The sequence below is a fragment of the Ammospiza nelsoni genome, chromosome 9 (assembly GCF_027579445.1).
Source record: "Ammospiza nelsoni isolate bAmmNel1 chromosome 9, bAmmNel1.pri, whole genome shotgun sequence".
NCBI classification, from domain to species: Eukaryota; Metazoa; Chordata; class Aves; order Passeriformes; family Passerellidae; genus Ammospiza; species Ammospiza nelsoni.
Window position 1 is genome coordinate 23,645,426 of NC_080641.1, and position 16,051 is coordinate 23,661,476.

Sequence of the window (16,051 nt, forward strand, 5' to 3'; positions counted from 1 at the left end):
GAGTTTACAAAAAGATGTAAACCAAAAAATGAAGCCCCTGTATCCCACACAGGCACAGCAGACTGGTATCACTGTGCAGGGATGAAGAAGATGGGATAGAGCCTGGAGGGAGCTCACAGGCTCTTTGTGATTCAGGAATGCAGGTGTGCTTTGGGTGAGCTGGTGGTTCAATGTCCACAGGGCCTGGTGACAAAGGCACTGCTGCTCCTCAGTGCCAGGAACCAGCCCAGCCCTCCGGTATTGGATATTATAATAAATTATTTCTTTGTTGAAAGCTGGACATTTCCTTTACCTGACACTCAAAAAGGGAAAGATTATATAAAATCTAAACAATGCCTTATGGTGCCTTCCTGCAATGAATTTCATCCAGACTAAGTCATAAACCTTAGGGGATTATCAAATACTTCATGAACAAGAATAACAAGAAAGAAAGGGTGCATTACTCTGTACTACTTTGTATTGTAATTTACTATTATTTACCCTTCAAAAATAAATAGTCAACAAACAAATAGTGTGTTTTGAAAACACAATATTATAGGAAAAAGACCTATAATTTTAAATAATAATTAAAGATTCATTCTTTTATCAAGTATCTAGACTTCATAGAACCTTAAAGATATTTATGTCATTATCCCTGAAATCTAGAAGATTGTATTTTTTTCCCCTGAATAGCCAAGAAAATAAAATAAGGACTATGAGAATTGTTAAAGCTACAAAAAGTCTCTTTGTGATTCCTTTTGAGGGTAAAGGTAATTTGTTAAGAAACCTCCCTGACAGGATGATGAAGCATAGTTCTTTTATTTTTTCCCCACAGTGTATAGCCATGAGAGCCAAAGGAAAGCTGGTCTTACTGTAACCCATTGACTGACAATTTGGTTTATAAAACTTCAGACAAAGAAAAAACCCAACAACAGCAACAAAACTGAACCAAAACCCCCAAACAAGTGAACAACCAAGGAAATCAGATCTTATAATGGTACATAATGAGATCCTGAAATAAAGTATACAACTCTGAGGTATCATCGGACAGGGAGATTCAAAGAAAAGCACAGCACCTCAATTATTGCAAAAACTTTCTTAAAGAGTGCTGTCACATGTAGAAATTTGTCTCCACAATTGTACCGAAAATTTTAGATTTCCTATCATTATATTTTATTATGCCTCATAAAATTAATACATGTTTCAAATGTTTAGCATACTCTACACATCAAAGCCTTCAGAATTTCATTCTGTGCTTTTAAAATATACATGATAATGAAATCAAGCAGCTGAATAGAAAGAATTTATTTCATTCAGCCTTACACTAAAACCCCATGAGATGTATTGGTTTGATAACACAGATTGTGTTGAGGCAAGAGCTTTCCAAAAGCCATGAGGTCATCACAACTATCATGATTTTCAATAGATATTCAATTATTTTACTTAAATTACTGGTCAAGCATGTACTTCCCTGCTTCCCACCACTGATGTCATGGATTGTAGGTAAACTGGAATGGCATTTTATAGTGCTTTTATTCCTTCAAGGTAAAGTTAGCTATTTTAAGTGTTTCACATGAAATTTATTTGATTTTTTTAAAATTATGCACTGCCTCTATGCTGCACAAAATTCCATTCATTGGAATGGAGCAATCATGGAAAAGTTTCAACTATTTTATTTTTTAAAAAGCTAACTGGCAACTTGATCCATAACTAACTGGTCCAAAGTAAGTATGTATTTAACTGCAGAACACAGAATAAAAACAAATTTCCTTTAATAGCTGCAATAGCAATTTTAATGCATAAAGAATGATTTTTAGTGTTCAAAAAGTCATCTGAAGTTTTCAGAAATGCAAAGTGATAGTATCATATTAAGTAGCATTACTTTGTGTTGAAATATATCACATAATTAGGAAATAAGATGAAAATGAGTTTCCCTGTGACAAAATAATTCATCTGTCATAATGGCCTTCCAAGTTCTAACATTTAAGTTTTAATTTTTTAAAATTGCAGGCAAAGTTAAAACTTGCTCTGTAAAGCACTCAAAAATTATTCAGTTCAGTGAAACACTGAAACTTTCTGCCAGCCTTATTAAAAATGCAATCAGTACCTGGCTTCATGATTGAATTGCTTGAAATAAATCATCAACCATGGACTGCAGTGTTGACTCTCTTAGAGGTTTCACATTAGTAGTTTGTGAGCATTCTATCTTCATACAGGTTCCAGAGACAGCAAAAGTTAATATTTTCTTCTACAGAACTGCTGGGAGTTGAGGAAATGTTATCCCCCTTATACAGATAAAAGTGGTAAAGAGAAGCTCTGCAATTCTCAAAGGAGTAGAATAAGGTGCTTAACACCTGAGGATGTGGCCAGCCAACCACTGAGCAATGGAGCATTTCTCTTTGCCCAGCATCCAGGGCATGACACCCAAATTAAAGGTGGCCTGGTGACATCAACTTCACTTTGTACCCAACACTTTGTGAGAGATGGACACTCCTTGAAGAATTCGGATGCACATTCCTTCCCTTTTTCTCTTATCTGAGATGAACATTTCTGATGTGCCCACATGGAAGGGTTTATACACAAACTTCCTTCTCTTATTTTCCAATTTTCCAGTTCTCACTGCTTTTCTTGGAGCAGTACAGCCTCCCAAACATAGTTACAGGTCAGTGCTAGCTAAATCTTACAGATGTGTGCGACCAATGTTTGTATTTCAGTCTCCAGCTTAGATGGTAAAATTGGGGTTAAGTCTTCCAAAGACATTTCAAACATGCCCTAAACTTTCTATATAGTACCTTTAAGTCTAAGCATCTAAAGAGAGATGGTTTAAATATTTCCTTGTATAAACTAACTCTTCATCATAGAAGCACTCTGGAACACTCTGTTCAGGAAATTTAATCCACTTAGTTTTCCAGCCTTTGTAAAAATGTCCCAAAGATCTTATGAATTCCCTTTTAGATTTATGTTGCTAGATCCTTCTCTTTCACTGTGTTTCCTCTATAAATACTACTAGGCTCATAAGTATCTACTTTTTCACTCAATGTAGACATATTAAAGATCTGTCTGTATTTACAACTAATCACAAAGTTTACATGTTTTCCTGATAAGGATATAGACTTTCTCTCCGTAAGAATGGCTTAAGTGAGGCAACAATTATTAATGAATGTACATCTGCTTTAGTGAGTGCATGGTGTAAGTTTCTAAAGAACACTAAATGTCTTCAACTTGAGTTCATGGACTCTATTCCTGAAACTCAGGGAAAGCTGCCAGAAAGAGTTCATTTATCAGACACCTGCAGTCCACAAGTGAACTTCAGGCAGTTCAGTCATGAAGAGGGAGCTGTGCACCCAGATGCTAAATTTCACCCACTGAAGTTGTTATTTTATCCTGCTGTCTTTCATCAACACATACAATGATTCCGATTTTCCTATCTGTACTCCCTTAAATGAACATACACTTGCCCACAGGGCTGGTACAAAGAGGGAAAAAATCAGAGCTGTTTCTGCAGAAGTGAGCAATCGCAGTATATGCCTCTACATCAGTTTAGCAAAACAAAGGAAGATAAAGAACACTTAAATCTTCTTCAGGGGAGTCTCAGCTGGAGTACAGCTGCCTTCATCAACCTTTCTCACGGTACATGTGCAGCACCTGGCACAAAAGTCATGTCACAGATGAAAATGAATCTCACTAAATGATGTTCTGTGTTTTGGCTCTCTTGGTGCGTGGACTGCCCCTTTGTAGATGCAGGTAATTGAATAAAATGGAGGAGCCACACAGTCAGGGAGAGAGTTGCATCCTCTTTTAAAACATCCCTCCTGGCTACGTGTGATAAATCTGACTGGAACTGGGGACTCGGCCTGTTAATTTGAATTTAGATATGCATTCCTTCCCTTTTTTGTCTCATTTGACATGTGCATTTCTGACGTGTCCATGTGGAAGGGTTTATGCTCAAGCTTCCTTCTCTCATTTTCTGAATGTGTTTGGCAAGCTGGCCGTGAGCATGGCAGTGGAGCAGGGCAAGCTTGGAGGACGGAGCAGAGGAGAATCCCAATGTGACGCTGCCGGGCCGCGCACACGGACGGCCCCAGCCGGCCAAAGGGAAAGGCTGTAAATCATGCTCACAAGGAGATTGATGATGTTTGTGGAACATGCTCTCAGGGTGCCAAAGAGGTGTTTGTTCCTGAGGCTTAAGAATTATTTTTGTGGAAGGCTTTTATCATTAAAGTTGATGATGTGCCTACAACCACGAAAATAAAAGAGCGATGCTTGCAACAGAAGAGTGATTTGTATCCCTTTGCATGACAAAAACGTTCATCATCCATCCCTTTGACGGTTATGATTTGTTAAAGTTTTCTCCAGGGTGTTTGTAGCAAAGATTTGAATTTATTTTTATGTTTCTTGCATATTTATTTCTGCTACGTATGAAACCTCTGGTATTTAACAGATCTAGCTCATAGTTTGTATCCAATTTACATACAGGGGAGACCTCTTAAACATGTAGCCTTTGTGTGAAATAAATTCATTCATTGTAAGAGACTGCTTTGTTTTATGAGGTGTTAATTAAAGTTGATTTTGATATAAGACAATTTAGAGAAAAAAGTTAGTATGCAGTAGTCTTATCAATTGAAAAACTTAATTTAGAGTTACTTACATGTTTAACCATTATTATTTTTATATTTTCTGGGCAATTATTGAGAAATCATAAAAAGTGAATAAACACAAATATATAAAATTACACACTTGTTTGTGAGATATACATTTGAACCCTCAACTACACATTTTACATGTCTACAATAAAATGGTAAGAAGGAGGATTAAATAAATGCCAATCTTCTGTTCTTACAGATTTCTTGCATCTCTTTTTATATTATTTATATTTTATTATGCTAATATAATCATAAGAGTAATTTTTGGTAAATCAATATTTTCTATAGCAACTAATGTAGGTAAGTGTGGGAAAGTCAGTGTAAGTGTGAAAGATTGCTTTATTGTACAATCAGATTTCCATTGTGGTGGGTCATGGTGTTGTTTATTTTATGTGCACACTTACTAATGTGTTTGCATGTCTAAAAGGATATAGCATAATAAAACATCAAGAAGGATATGACACGCTCCAGTGTAAGCAGTTCAAGAGTCTTTACTCATATCCCAGAGTTTATACATGCCAGCACATTAATCATAGTTACTGTGACTTTCAATAACTTGAAATTGTGTAAAAATAAATAAAAAATTGGGTAAATTGTTACTTCCTTGCTGCCATTTACAAAAGTCAAATTGTACAGATAGCTTAAGTGTACTTTCCTGAGCTCAGAAACCTCTCGCTGATTGAATGAGTGTTGGGTGAAGTGGCTGAGCTGAAGTTCCTTGGAGACTTCCCACTCACAGGGATGCCAGCAGGATTTCAGCCTGTCATTTTCTCTGTAGTTGTCTAGACCAGCCTTAACCCCCAAAATGTTTTAAATTCTGCAGGTCTAAAGAAACCCAGCTGCAGCTCTGAAGCATGCTTGTTACCCTTACTAAAGTTACACTTCATAGTTACAGATTTCCAGGAAACTTTGAGAGAAAGGCAGGATAGTACCAATAACATGTACGAGATCCTGTTCAACATCAAAGAACAAACTGATTTAGGAAATTGTTCCTTTCTAAAGCTGCTAATTTCTCTTTGCATTTTTACAATATTTAAACATCTAGAGTAGCAAATACTTTAATTTGGAAAAAAAACCCTTGCAGGATAATTTACTATAGCTAATTCAAGACATTTCTATATTCATATCAGCCTGTAGCACACTATAAAACTTTTAAAATATTTATCACGGTGAATTTTCGACATAGTCTCAAAGATCCAGTAAAGCTTCTGTTCAGAGGACAGAAAGAGTTATTGAATATGCATTGTATTTGATTCCCTACAAATGCTACAACACATAAGCACCATCAGCTGATTAAAAGGTTTTCCAGGGAAAACTGGAAGCAGAGAAAAGAAGCACTTTCCTTTATAAAATAGTTCAGATTGTGTCAAACACATGAAAAAGAAATTGAATTGAATCAGTGAAAATACTTAAAGCTGTATTTCATCATAAGCAAAGTCTTGAGCTAGACTAGTGATAAATATATGCATATAATGATAAGCACATTATGTGTCTTGCTGTGACACATGAGATTTTATATTCAAATAAACAAAATTTTTCTCCACCTCAGGTTCCTTCTACAAATATTACTTAATAAACTGTAGCCTCCACATAGTAACTGCAAATAATTAATCTTGCAACTGAAATTTCCTCTTTAAAAAAAAAAATCAACAACCTGTTTAAAAAAGGAAAGTTAAGTAAAATAAGTTCATTATTGCACACTCAAAGAAGTACTGTCATTTCACGTCTAATTTTCTGTTCAAATTAGATACTTAAATCCAGTACTTTTTCTGGTGCAAGGGATTATTAAGAAACTATAAAAACATTGTTTATTTGAAGTATTTTTGATTATCAGTTGAATATTATACTTATAGACTTCGTGCAAGCCAAATTTTTCTTCCCAAGAAAATCTTTTTATAAGACATATGCAGAAATTACCAACCACAGAATTCCATGCATGTCTGCAGAAGATTACACTTTTCTTACCCACACAGAAAACTAGAGCCATAGAAAGAGGATCACAAAGTCCTCAACAGCACCATTTTCACAAGGACCTGAGTCCACAGGAGGATCTTAAGTACCTGAAATAGGAAAGAGAGAGCAAGGTGTCACCCACCCAGCCTGTCAGACACAAGTGTTTGGCTTGCTCCTCCATTCTCTCCTCATCTCATTTACAACACCCCTTTCCTTCTAGTGTCTTCAGCCTGGCTTTTAAAAGTGTAGATAGATAAAGGTAGTGGTTTATACACTGAACTTTGAATTACATAAAAAATAAAAGAGTGACCGTGAAAGCAGGTTTCTGAAGCTCGCTGTTAAATGGTATTTACCCACAAGTGGAAAAGAATGCTTGAAAGATTTCCATGTCATCCCTGCTAAGAATGTTTTCTGGTTGTAACTGCCCGTGAATGTGTTGATTTAACAGATAAGTTAAAAAAAAATGAGAAGTGGTTAAAAGTTTCTGAAATATATTCTCCTTTAATATGAGATATACTTTCATGTGTGAAAATGCTAAATTATTCTGACCAGGTGTCAAATTGTCTATGAAATGTCTGATTCAAAGTTATAGATTACTTGGACATCCCATAATTCTTTACTTCAAACCACAGTTTTAATATTTAACTTCTGCTCTGAAAATACTAATAATTAATTTGTCTGGGGTGTAACTCTTCCCCAATTCATCTCCTCCATCTGCTTGCACATACTGTGAAATTATAATCAGCTGTAATTTGTGACAGAGACGTGCCAAACATTTCTAAAACAATTTGGAAAGTGACAGACTGGAATCCTTGCCAACTTGCACTCCATGCAGATGCTATTTCTTCTTCTCACTTTCCTCACCAAAGCTGAGTTTAAAAAAGAAATCTTGAAGTTCTGTTAAAACAATATTTGTGGAAACCACTCCACACTATTTTGTTTTCCTCCTGAGTTGTAAGAATTTAGGGTCTGAGTCCAAAGCTCATGGGAATCAGTAGAAAAATTCTGGTTGATTTGGCAGCAGTTAGTTTAGATGTTAGATAATTCTTCCATAGGTTGCAGATGAACCCACTAATTATAGACACAAAATAGACATTATATATGCTCAGAGCTTTCTTATTTATTCCTTCACATCATAGTCTTAGGGTTAAAGGTGAATTTACAAGTATTTGTGACTATTGCTCTTAAGATAAATAGCTAGAATTTGGTAGTAAAATGAATGCTCTGGGTCTCTGCAACAGGGTAGTTACCAATTCTTTCTTATTGCTACTCTTAATTTCTCTTGAATTTCAAAACATAATATACACTTTTATTAACAGCGGTAGATTATGAAAATATTAAAGAGGTGATTAAAAAATTTCATCAAGCAGTAGTAAGGCTTGTGGATTATAGGAACCATGTTAAGTAGGGGAACCAAGCTGCACACATTTCAAGTCATTAATTGTATGGGGAGCAAAGTGTTTCTGCTGCATTGGGAAACCTTGTTTATTCAAGATGTTCATGTTCTCTCCAAGGTAAGGCTCACATCTATGAAAGAATTATTTCAGACTTAAAGGTGTGCTTAAGGACCCTTCTAAGATGAGGATTTTATGTACTAGCAATGCATTTAGATATGACATTTACTTCCATTTTACAAGACTGTGCAGTTATTTGAACTAGAGGCAGACATATAAGAGACAAATAAATGGAGATTATAGGTGGAAAGCTGGTATATGAGGTTCTTTCTGCCAAGCAATTTAGCTATAGGACAGTACAAGCTTGCCAACATTTTTCAGAATTATTTTCCCTCTAAATGCCATGGACAGTGTCCTAGAATCAATAAGGGGAAAGTAGCATTAGGCATTAGGGTTAGGGCTGGGCTAAGGGTTAGGGTTGGGGTTAGGGCTTAGGGTTAGAGTTAGGGTTAGTGTTAGGCCCTTAGGGTTAGGGTTGGGTTAGGATTGGGCTTAGGGTGAGGTTTAGGGTTAGCCTTAATGTTAGGGTTTGGGTAAGGCTTAGGTGTAAGGGCTAGTGTTAATGTTAACTTTAGGGTTAATTTTAGTTTTAAGGTAAAGGTTAGTATTTGGCTTAGGGTTCAGAGTGCGGTTTAGGGATATGGTTAGGATTAGCATTATGGTTAGGCTTTCAGTTGCCCCTTATTAAATGTGACATGCTCTTGCCATATGTGTAGGACTAAAAATTGTATAAGCAGTAGGTAATGCTGTTTTTATCAGCAGAAATGATGAAGAAAACTAAATCAAATATTTGGGAACAATAATAATAGCTGCCAATGCATCATGAGGGATGAAGCATATGAAGCCAGTCCCATTTCTTTCTATACCTGAGTGCTTGTAGCATATGTATGTTCAACTTTATTTGCAGAATCTTCTTGAATGTTTCTAGTTCATTTACTCTTGCTTTTGTAATTTTTCCTTTCCTCCTCTGAGTTTTAAGCCCAAATCACATTTGGTTTGGAATGACTAAATCTTCCTGTGTTAGTAAATTTGATGCTGTTAGGTATCATGGTCCATGCCACTCATTTCCAAAGCTATGACTTTTAAAAATCTTAAAACAAATTGAAAATTCTTATCTGATTCAAAAGTACTCACTGCTATATCACTGAATGTTACAGTGGCAACAAATCAAATCAAACTGAAATCCAGGTCATCTAAGATCTTTGGATACTTCTTATAGTGAATAATCAAGTTTACCATAGGCATTGGGGCTTCTTGCTGTTGAAACCTTATTTTGATATTTGCAGTCTTTTTGGTTATACTGCAAGGGTTTAACTGTACTTTCAGTTGGTAAATGAAAGATGTTTCTCACGTGACTCCAGGATGAAGGGCTCTTAAATTCAGAAATGTACTGAAAGGCTTAAGCTGCATTAAGTTATCTGGACTGCAAAAGCCAACTGTCTGACAGGAAAAATTATGTATGACTGTAACACTAGCAGCATCAATCAGCCTATTCCTTATTCTAATTCTTTTAAAACAAATTTATATTTCTTATCAAATTTTTTCATATTAAAAAATAACAACCATATCTACATGTTCAATATAAAATTACTTTTATACCAGATAAAATTAAGAAAGAAAACCATAATGCCTCACTAAGCCAGCAAAATATATATGTATTTAACAACTTCACTAGGTCAGGAAACAAAATGGGTATGTCTCTCAAGCATAGGAAACAAGTGCACCACACTTCCACAGCCTCATGCACCACATTTGCTGGTGTTATTGGGTCACTACCCTTTATTGGCTCTTGAATTTCACAGATATATGTTAGCTTTTATTTTAAATAACTTCTATATTAAACAGATTCACACACTTTTAGTAATGAAACAGTCAAATAAAACAAAATAATGTTTTTGTTTTATGGCAGGACCTACTACTACTGGTGCACGCTGGTCTTCCAGTTTGTGAAGAGAAAGCTTTCAGAATGTTGTCCACTACTGTAGCTCCTCCAGGTAAATAAATTTTAAAATTTCCCCTTTATAATTTCTGTCAAGGAATAACTTATGAGAGTGCCAGCTTTAAGGGCTCTGCGGGAGGGAAGTGCCAGCCTTTCTGCCAATGCCTGCTCTGTGGTAGCTCTGTGCTGGGCAGCTGCAGAACATTTCCTTCAGAGTAAGAGAATTGTCACTTCCTTGTGACATGCCAGAGTGGGAGACTGGGATCGAAATGGAAAAATAATAAGCACAGCATTTAAATTAATTATTGGAAACAACCTGTCTCAGATGTGTGAGTAAAAATACTGAGTCAAACTCTAATCTCACATGCCTTGGTGCAAATCCAGGGTAAATACATTATATTCAATTTATATTAGGACAAAACTCTCAATGTTAGAACTTTCAAACTTGAATTTATAACCGGTGAAAATATTCACACCTCATTAGTCACAAGTTACATGGTTTACTTTCTCTAGTGGATTTTCTGCCATCACAATCAGCTTTGTCATTCCTATCTCACTGCCTATGAACTCTGTTTATATTCATACATAAAAAAGACCATCTGGGCACCTATACAACACTTCTTCCAGAAAAGACAAAGTGCTGGTGGGGCTTGGGCATCTCCCTGTTCTGAAGGGAGTCTGGGCAAACTGGTATTGCACATGTCTGGGGACTTGTGCACAGACTTGAGAGCAGCAGTTTGTGCAAGGGATAAAAAGTCTGGCTGACACATCTGACAAGGGAGAAACTCTCCTAGCTGATGTACAGTATGACTGCACCAACGAGTTACCACCAAGTAACTGAGAGACTTAATTTAGGATTTGACACATGAAAGGAGAGGTGAAGCTTTAAACATAAATCTGGTGCAAATCACACGCTGAAATCTTCGTACAAACAAGCAGACTGTACATTTGAAAGTGTGAGAGGCACTGACAGACAGGCATTTGAAAACATGATAAATGGAGTCTGGAATCATCCAAGGTGAGAGTGACTACTATTGGGCTAAATCAAGGGAGCTGTGAGAGTTTTCTGAGTTCTTGAAGACAGCATTGTTTTGGTTTGGTATGGCTGACCTATTCTAGAGTTTATAACCTTATGATAATCGCTTTTTAAATAATCCTTTCCAAAGCAACTTCCCATATAAGCTCTGTTGCTCCAGACAAATATAAAGTATCTTGACCCACTTGTGTTTAAGGGGCTGGCTTTCTCAAACCATGTAAATATAAGGTTTCTACATTTAGTGATGCAAATGCATAACTGCACAGTTTACATTCAGTACTAACCCTCTCAAAATATATGTCTATTGCAATCTCTTTGCAAATTATCTATGTAACCATACACTTCATTAATAATCAGATTTTTAATATTTTTGTATCAGTACAAATCCATTCATAGAATTATCATTTCAATAATTGTGTTTTAGCTCACGGGGGAGATCAACTCTGGAGCTGGATGCTGCCTACACAGAGCAAATTTAATCTGTGCATCTATGGAGAAAATGCTTCATCTATTTTATTTTATGTATTAGAGGTTAATTAGAACATTCAATCAAGCTAAGAAAAAAAATAGAAGAATCCTATTTTTCTTTCAATTGTAATGTACAAAATACAAGCCTGTGGACTTGGCAATCACACATACCCTTTTGACAGGTGTTGAGCTAAAAACTAACTTGTAATGCAAGGTTTTGTATTTGAATAACATAAACATTCATTTTGTTTTTACACAAAAGAAAAGAGCAAGCCACTATTTTGCAATTTTTCCCATTCATGTAATTTGTAAGTTGGATTAAGGTTGACATTGTCTTCAGTTACTCATCAAAGTCTGAATACACCACTTCTGTCTTACACTCACATCATCATACTTTATAAGATGTTAACAAGAAATGAACAAGGCGGAACAAATCCCAAGGGTATTTGTAACAGCATCTCATAAAGTCTATTAAAGAAATTAAACTACCAAGGGCACACTCTCAGATAGATAAATAACTGGTTAAAATTTAAGTTTTTATACAGAGTGAGAAGGGTATTCCCAAGTGGAAGTTTACCCTGTTCTCTATGTTCATAAATGGTCTGTAAAAGAGAGAAATAGTGGGGTAGCAGCTTTCCTGATGACACTAGAGATGTTCAAGACAGAAAAGGTTAGATTTAGCCATGGAAGGCTTCAGAAGCTTCTAATATCATGAAGGGTCAGAAGATAAAAAATAAATAAAAATAAAGTAAACAAATGTAAATTGTTGCATGGGGGGAAACCCCTAATTGTGCTTATGAAATAACTATTTCTGAAATGACAGTTGCTTTCAGGAAAGATAATATGCACAACAATGCGTGTGAAGATTTTTTAAAATCAGGCTAATCCTTTTAAAAGGTAGCGAAAAGTCAAGGAAAATATAAGAGATTATTAGAGAGGAAGAGAGATAGAACATAAAGCAGCATCCACCTCTTAAGCATGTAAGGCTTTCTTTCTCCTTTTCCCCTTTCAGAAACTGTACAGTGGAACTCAGCGTGGAGGAAGGTGAGAAGGATGAACAAAGGTGTGGAACAGCTTCTGTACAGGCAAGGGTCATGATTAAACAGACTAGAAGCACTTAGCCTGAAAGGTTGTAGAAAGATCAGTGAAATCATAAGTAGCATGAAGAAGGTGAATTAGTAAATGATTGCTCACTTCAGAGAAAAAAAAAGAGTGAGTTACAATAGATAAAATTAGCAGGTGGCAGGTCCAGAACAAGCAAGAGGTGCTTCTGCAAAGAGCGTGCAATTAAACTGTGACACTGCTGCTGTAAGATATTGCAGATGGAAAAGTTTGCATGGCTGCAGATGAATTCATGACAGGAAAATCTGCTTCGGACAATTAAATGCAGACACCATTTCTGCAGTTCAGGAACTACCTGAGTCACAGATGGCTGGAAAGTATTCTGAATAGTATCCCAGCATATAATATCCCTATCCACTTGTCCTGCTCTCATGCACTTTCATTAGGCATCTGGTACTGGCAAGTGCTGAAGGGAGAATCCCAGCCTTGACAGAGGTGTGGCCTGACTCCATATGGACATTCTTATGTTCTTATATCAATCTGCATAGGATTGGGTAAATGGGAAATATATGTGCTCCTTTATTTAATTTCTTCCTTTATTAACTCATTCAAGATGTACTTAAGTTGAGAGTTTCTTTGGAAGACATACCTTATGAAATCAGGGTAGAGAACTGATAAGGCTTTAACAATATATTGCAATCAAATACTTTATTTCCTTTAGTTTTTGCAATAGTGTATAAAATCTCATTAGTTTTGCTGATTTTTAATATTTGAAGACTTCCAATGATTTTGCTAATAACGATGGATTTGATTTGAACAAGTCCAGGTCAGGAATTTTTGCTACACAAATGTATGCACTATTCTATGGGAACAAACTCAATCTTTTTCAGTTACATTTCCAAAATTGAATAATCAGATATTGACTTTGGTTTTATCCAAATTGGCATCTATGCCACTTTTTACACTTGCGCATTCACAAAGAGAAAACTTTTGCATGGAATGCAATGACAAAGTTCTAAATCAGATTTATTTTCCAAGAGTACATTTTTTACATATCAAAGTTTTGGCATTCATCACTTGTAATGGAAAATTAAATTATACAGAGCTTGAGTTTAAAACTGTAAGAACATAAAGACAAGCAAGCATTGCCCATAAACAAGATTTCCTATTGAAGTCCACAGAATTAGTTTGGACTGCCTTAGATGGATTTGTAAAACCTAATAAACATATATACACTTTTAATAACATAAGTATTTGTAAATATGTGGATTATGAACTTGCAAAACTGCAAGTGTTCAGAATAAGCATAATTTCAGAGGCCAAGCTAGAACTAGTGTTTTTGAACATACCTAGCTGCATGTTAGTATATAGAATTGTTTTCAATATATTTAATTTCAGCAAGAATTTTGAATAAATACTTCACTGAAAAGTCAGCATTTATTTTAAAATTGAAATTTAATTAAATTTTAATGATGTTTATCCAGATAAATTGAAAAGTCCTTGGAATTTGAAGGAATTGATTAAAATTGCCTCCACATAGAGAGTTACAGACATTATGTCTTATCTGATTTAAAGTCAGCTAAAACTAATTTGTATAGGCAAATGGTTCACTTTTATTTTATTTTCACATTAGAGAAATCAGATAGGAAGGTGAAAAATTAGCTTTTAATGAAAAGGATTTTTTTTTTTTTGCTATAGTTTGGAATCCTTTGAAGGGAATTCTGATTATCAAAATTATCCACAAAAAGTCACTTAGGTTTTTAAAATACATCATGAAATAAAATAAAAGTTAATTTGCTAACTGAAATCTTCAAGGTCTTTAAATAAAGTTGTACTTAAGCCACAGCAGAGCACTAAGCTGTTTTATGAGACAAAAATTTGCCTCCCAGATGGATAAACTATGAGGTTGATGGGTAGTTAGAGTACTACAGACATGGAACCAGAAATCTGCCCAGTAAAGCATCATGTTGCATTGTCATTGTGACTGAGGTCTTTTGATATCTATTCTCTAGAATGGCAGAAGATAAGTAAATGGTCACAAAGAAAGAGAAAAAGTGTCCAAATGGGAGGATGTTGAAAAGGTTTGGGAGTCAGAACTGAACAAATGAAAAAAGTCAGATTGATTTTGCCTGGCCTGCTAAGCAAGTGTAGGTGACACCAATTTCTGTGCCAGAGGCATGCAAGAAAGAATTAAGGTGATATCTACTTAAAATTATATAAACCCATTAACTTCCTAAGCATATGACCAAGGTTTGTGATTGCAGCTTTCATCTGCAGACTGCATGGATTTGAAGTCTGGTTCCACTGCCAAGAAGATTTACCTATCTGAGCATCATGCCCATGGCATAGTCCAAACACCTTCAGGACTGCAAGTTTACATCTTACAGTTCTAGAAGGCTTTGCATGACTTGGAGCATTTTCTTCTCTAATGCACAGTGTTTGTTCTGCTAGCCTGTATTGGATGGGTTTTAACTTAAACTGGTATTCTATATCCTCAGAGTGTCACTGCTGTTTAAGTAAATGTTTCAATCCCTAGAGTCTTTCAGAGGCTGAAGATTTTTCATAACATATTAAGCTAATTTCAAAGTATGAAAAGCTTGTAAAATGCCCAGTGGACAGATTAAAAACAAGAAACAAAGGATAAGCTTCTATCTATAAATAGAATTCTGTGTTTTCTTTACCTTGCTCTATGAGGAAACATCAGCGAAACATGAAATTCTCCTTGAGGAGGAAAATGCAATCTTATTTCTGCACTAGCACTCAATGCATGGCTCTGTGGCAAGATGAGAGAGGGAGAAATGTGTGAGCCATTCCCAAATAAAATAGCAATAGATCTGCATTAATCTTAGTTATCCTTTCAGCATTTGTGAGATTCCTAAGACTGCCTGGTTTTGGTTTTTGCTGTCCACTTTGGGTATTGATGGACTGGAGTGATTCCAACAAGGGGTGCAGTGCTGGTTCAGTGTTAGAAAAGGAGGATTAAAGAGGGGTCTGACACTTTCTTTGGCTATCTGATGGCAAGGGATACAGAAGACAGGACAGAAGCTTGTTGGAAATGCATAATGTGATCTGTTAAAACACAGAAAATTCCATTCTGATATAAAGAAGAAATGATTTTACCATAAGGACAGTTAAAGCAGGAATCCAGAGGGGCTGTGGAATCTCCATTATGACAGATATTCAAAACTGGTCTAAACAGTGTCTAAGCAACATATTCCAGAATTTTGGACAAGACCTTTGAAGGTCCCTTCCAGCCTAGTTTATTCCATGACTCCATGCACTCCTCTATCCCTCTCTTCTTCCCTCCTACTCAAAAAAAGAAAGAAAAAAACAACCAACAAAAAACACAAACAAACACAAAAAACCCACAAAAAAAACAACAAAAAAAAAACCCAAACCCAAAAAAATCCCAAAAAACCAAACCAACAAAACAAGCAAACAAATAAACAAAAAAAACCTCAGAGAGTATAAGGATCAAAGTGATTTTTAAAGTACTTACTTTGGAGTTTAAGATATG